This window comes from Canis aureus, chromosome 11 (assembly GCF_053574225.1).
Source record: "Canis aureus isolate CA01 chromosome 11, VMU_Caureus_v.1.0, whole genome shotgun sequence".
In the NCBI taxonomy this organism is placed as follows: Eukaryota; Metazoa; Chordata; class Mammalia; order Carnivora; family Canidae; genus Canis; species Canis aureus.
Genome location: NC_135621.1, coordinates 71,656,537 through 71,661,678, shown reverse-complemented (window position 1 = coordinate 71,661,678; position 5,142 = coordinate 71,656,537). Strand labels below are relative to the sequence as shown.

At 63.5% G+C, this 5,142-nt stretch overlaps 1 long non-coding RNA gene across 1 annotated transcript; it reads left to right on the top strand.

Annotated features, from left to right (window-relative positions):
* The first annotated feature begins 2,465 nt into the window (after nt 1-2,465).
* Nucleotides 2,466-4,485, top strand: LOC144324363 (uncharacterized). The gene is made up of 2 exons (XR_013389920.1): nt 2,466-3,340; nt 3,435-4,485. It is a non-coding gene; the product is annotated as an uncharacterized LOC144324363 (long non-coding RNA).
* The last annotated feature ends 657 nt before the right edge of the window (nt 4,486-5,142 follow it).

Sequence of the window (5,142 nt, the reverse complement as noted above, 5' to 3'; positions counted from 1 at the left end):
TTTCTCATGTTGGCCTGATTATGAAATTATAAACCTTTGGGGAGATTTAAGTAATAGTGAAATAGGAGAAAGAGGTCCACATGTCAAGGGAATGTTGACATTTCAAACGAATGCTTCTAATTGCTTAGTTCATTGATAGTTATTTCCTTCTTTATTCTCCAAAAAGTTTTAATAGATGGTAAGATTCTGTTCCTGTTGCTGAGTTCATTGATCACAGAATGGAGACACTGAAAGACACAGAAGTAAAAGCCTGTCTTCAGGGAGAAAAGAAGGGAATGACATTTCCTATATGCCTACTATGTGCCAGGCACTCTCATTTACATTCCCAGTCATTTTCCTCGTTTAGTCCTCATTATTCTTTGAACTTAGGCATTACCCCTTCTTTTAAGTTAAACACATACCCTCTCTGAGGCCTCTTGCTGGAAACAGCATTAAAAATATTTCATTTTACTGCAAAGGACATATTCTTTCTACTTTATCATGTTGCTTTGATATAAATTCCTTGTAATTCGTTGTCCTTGGGAACACAAGAAAAATCCGTAAGAAGAAGGCTCTTGGTTTTCTTTAGACTGCAAGTAACAAAAATCCAACTCAACCACGTCTGGCAAGAATGGGAATGAATGACTGGTTCGTGGACTCTAAACTAGGGCTGGACAGCCGTCCTGGGGCGGCCGGGGGTGGGACTAGGCCTCAGGAACCCTGCAGCCGTGTCCGTCTGACCCATCACTGTGTGTCCTGGGATTTCACTCACTCTCGGCACCAAGCAGCTCCTTCTGGCCCGAATTCTGGCTCCTGAGGCACCTGAAGTGTGACGTCCACACTAGAGCAGGGACCGGCCACTGTGCTCGGTCTCTCATCCAAAGGGCAAAGACCCACAAGGAAGACTGGCGTTTTGGTAAAAGCGAGAGCTGTGCCCCTCCAAGGGGCAAATTAAGTGTCTGTCCTATGTGGTTGGGGACACTTGTGTGGAGAGCTCACAGACGCTTTAGACGCTGGTGGAGTTCCTCGAGGAGACTCCGGAGAGGCCCGCAGAGAACTCAGAACTTGCACTGGGCTTTAAAGGAGAAAAGATCTGTGTAGATAAAAAGAGGAGAAATTAAAATTAGGTAAAGCAGAGTCTTAAGGGACTGATGATGGTCCCTGTGGATTCTGGATGTCAGATTACAAAGTCTACTGGACGTTTTGAACAATGATGCGGAGTCCTTTCAAATGCACGTCATCTATTTGTGGGAATATCAGGTTCCCTTCATGTCTCTGCCACCCCTCCAGGCTAGCAGGCCGCCCAGAGCGCGGTGGCCTGGGTCACGTCTGGGTCACCTGCACAGAGACAGGACGACGGGTGCCAGGGCCTGCCGCCTGGTGCGCCCACTGCGGCCGCCTGGGGCGGATTCCTGATTCCTCGCCCCGCGGCCGTGGCCCGCGTGTATGTCGGCAGGAGGGTGACCTCACCCGCGCCCTCCTTCTCTGTTCTTTATCCCCCGGGTTGATTTCCTAGTTTTCTTCCTTTGCATTTTGTGGTATTTCCTGGTACTCCTTATTGGACGCTTTTTATTTTTTTTTATTCTTAGTGTTTTATTCATTTAGTGGCGGCTGCACGCAGCCTGGGCTCCGGCCGCCCGGGTCAGGGCCCCCCCCCCCGCCCGCGCCCGCGCCCGGGCCTCCAGCGGGACGAGCTCGCCGCACTGCCCGCGCGGGGCCCGCCGAGAGGCTGGGCTGTGGCGCCGCCCTGACTGCCCCCTCCCTGCTCGGACCGTCCGTCACGGACGCCGGCACCGGGCCCCGCCCCGCAGGCACAGCCGCGCCGGCAGGTCACGCGGCGGCCCCCCCGCGGGTGACGTCACGCACCCCGCTTCCGGCCGCGGCGGCCGCGCGCTCTCCCGCCAGGCGGCGCCGCGGAGCGTCCTGCCCTCGCCGTCTGCGCAGCCTCGCGGGCGCCCGGGACACGTCACCGGCTTCGCGTCCTTTCTGGAGCGCGCGGGAAGGCGAGCGCGCGGCGGGTGACGACAGCGGGGTTCCCCGCGCGGGGGCGGGGCGGGGCGGGGCGGGGCCGCGGACGTGGCGCGCGGGAGGGCGGCGGAGGTGGCGGCGGCGGCGGAGGGCTGACTGCGCCACACCCGCCTCGTGACCCGCCGCGAGGCCCGACGCGGCAGACGCGCTGACGGGGCGGGGGGCGGGGGGCGGCGCCGGGCGCGGCCGCTCCCACACCGTCCTTGGCCCCCGCCGCCGTCGGGCGGGCTCCGGGGAGCCCCGCGCCTCCCGACCCGCCGCGGGCTGGGCCCCGATTTCCGGGCACCGTCGGGTCGGAGCCCGCGCTGCGGCGGCGCGTCCTGGGGGCGGGGGCGGGGGCGGGGGCGCGGGCGGGAGCGCGTGGGGTCGGGCGGCTCCTCGGCCGCGCTGGCCCCGCCCCCGCCCCGTGGCCCCGCCCCCGGACGGCGCTGGCCCCGCCCCCGCCCCATGGCCCCGCCCCCAGCCTGCGGGCCCCGCGGCGCGGGAGGGCGGGAGAGCCGGGCGCGGGGAGGGCGCGGGTTCCAGGCCCGGCCGCGCTCGCCGGCTGCCCGTGTGCCGGAGCGAGGCGTTGGGTTATCCCCAACGTCGGTGTTTTCCCGTAAAATACGGGCCGCCCCGCCCCGCCCCGGATACGGCGGCCGGCCCCGGCGTGGCGCGGGCAGGCGATGGCCCGTCGAAGTGTGCAAGTTGGTTTCCACGCTGTGCCCGGCTCTGGCCCTGATCCCGGCCGTGAGGACCGGACCCGGTGGCTCCGCGCGCAGGTCTTCAGGAGCCGGAGCGAACGTTTCCTTTGGCAGGAGCTCAGGGCCTGCCCGGCCTTGGGGGAAGACCCCGCCCCCGCCCTCCCACCCCCCGCACCCCCCGCACCCCCCGCACCCCCCGGCCCAGGGGGCACCATGACCCAGTCGGTGGAACCGGGGCCTCGTGAGAAGGGGGTGTTTACTGGGGTTTTCCGCGGCGCGACCCCGTGAAGGCACCTGCCGGGAGGGCAGCCCTGCGCGGAGCCTCCTCAGAGTCCCGCGGGTCGGGCGGGCCGGCGAGTCCCCGCGGCTTCCGCGAGGCTGTCCCAACCCGGTGGAGACGCCGTGTCGCGGAGGGAGCGCACCTGACGCATCCCCGGATGCTTGTGTAGCAGGTGTCACCCGCCGGGTCGGGGTTCTCACAAGCCGCCGTCCTGGTTTCCCCCGCGGTGCCGCTCGGGGAGGTCCCGCCTGCGCCTGGGGGAGCTGCGTGTCCCCAGCCAGGGGACGAGGGCTGTGCGGGCGCCCCGGGGCGTGCTGGGCTCTCCCCTGGGCCAGGGACGCTTGGGGCCCTGGGACACCCTCGGGCACAGGTGAGGGCGGTCCCCCCCCCACCTCGGAAGCCCCCCTCCCTGGCCATCAAAGCAAAACCAGGGTTTGTTTTGTTTTGTTTTGTTTCAAAACCAGGTTAAGGGACGGACAACGGGCAGCATTTGTGGCTCCGAAGGCAGCCTCCCCGCCTGGCCTCTCCGGGCGTGTTCAGGGAGTCCTGCTGCCTACCGGACCGGCCTTTTCTTAGCTCCATCCGGCAGGAGCCACCTCCCCCTGCACCTGCTGCCTCCACAACCGCTGCTCATTCGCAGTCGGCGACGCAGAAGGCGGAAACGTGGTGCCCGTGGCCTCCGGCCCTGACCCGCGTGGGGCGGCCGCGTTCTCCGGCAAGGCCGGCGGCCTCACCGCTGCGGCGGGTGCAGGCGGGACTGCAGGACCCGGAGGAAGGCAACAAAGGCAGAAACCCCGTGTCCGTTTTCATGTGTTGTTTTTTTTTTTTTCTTTTTTAATCGTGAGCTTGGCTAGTGCAAAAGAGAGAACTTCCAGGATGAGGCGAGCTAACAAGGACCAGTTCCGTAAAACCCTGGGGTTGGTGCGTTAATGCTCCGGCTCAGAGCGAGGCAGGTAGTTTCTGCTCGAGCGAGCAGACGGGCGCCCGGAGCAGGGCCACTGCGTAGGCGCTTTCGTTTGGTTTTCCTTTCCCTTTGCTGCCAAGGCCGGCGTCCTTCTGCCTGACTCGGCGGATCTCGGGCCGGACTAGACGGCTGCCCGTCGTCCAGTGGCAGGAGCGTCTTCTGTCTGGGCGAGTACAGCCTCCTCGCTGGCCAGGGAAATCCGCGCGAGGGCCGATTAGCCGCCCGGGGACACAAGCCTTCGGGTTGTAAACACGCCGCCTAAGTCTGAGGACACCCCGAACACTGACGGGACGACCAAGAGCGGTCTCAGGGCGCAGGGGCTGGAAAGCCTTGTATCTAGGTTGGGTCTGTGGGATCCCTGGGGGGCTCAGCGGCAGAGCGCCTGCCTTCGGCCCAGGGCGTGACCCCGGAGTCCCGGGATCCAGTCCCACATCGGGCTCCCCGCAGGGAGCCTGCTCCTCCCTCTGCCTGTGTGTGTGTGTGTGTCTCTCTCTCTCTCTCTCTCTCTCTCTGTGTGTCTCATGAATAAGTAAATAAAATCTTAAAAACCATTTAGGTTAGGTCTGATGGATTGCGTTTTGGAGACCTGAACACCAGGGCCAGGCCATCCTTGGGGCACAGAAGCAAGGCCCAGCACCCGAAGGCCTTGACTCGGGACTTGGGCCCCGTAATTCCCTTGGTCAGACGGTTCTGGAAGGGGGAACAGCGGCCGTGCCCTAAGAGAGCGGCGACCTCGGTTCTGTACTTTCCCTCCAGGTTCCACATTTAGCGAGCAATCGAGACCTGAGGAAGAGACGAGCCAGTCAGGGCGGTTAAAGGGGTCCAGTCCCTTGAGCGTCTGCTGCCCTTCGTGGGAACCCACACACTCGCTGCTTTTTGTCTGTATGGCCCTCGGTCTCCGCGCGGGCTTAGTTAACGGAGGTTTGAGAGTGGTGGGACGATGGGCCAGCCTGAGGGTGCAGGGCTCGGGTCCGGTCCGGGTCCTTGCTCTGATTCACGGGGTAAGCTCTGCCTCGCCGGGGCCTGTGGGCCTGTGGGGCCGGCGGGCGGCAGGGGCGCAGGGCCGGGAAGCCAGCTTTCCAAGGAAATGCTGTCCTGGTCTCATTGTCGGCTTTCCTGTTGTGGTCGCGTCCAGGAAAATTGTATCATCAGCCCAAGGCCGAAAGTGCCAGACTGTGGCGGGTGATACAGACATCGCGTGCGTGGAT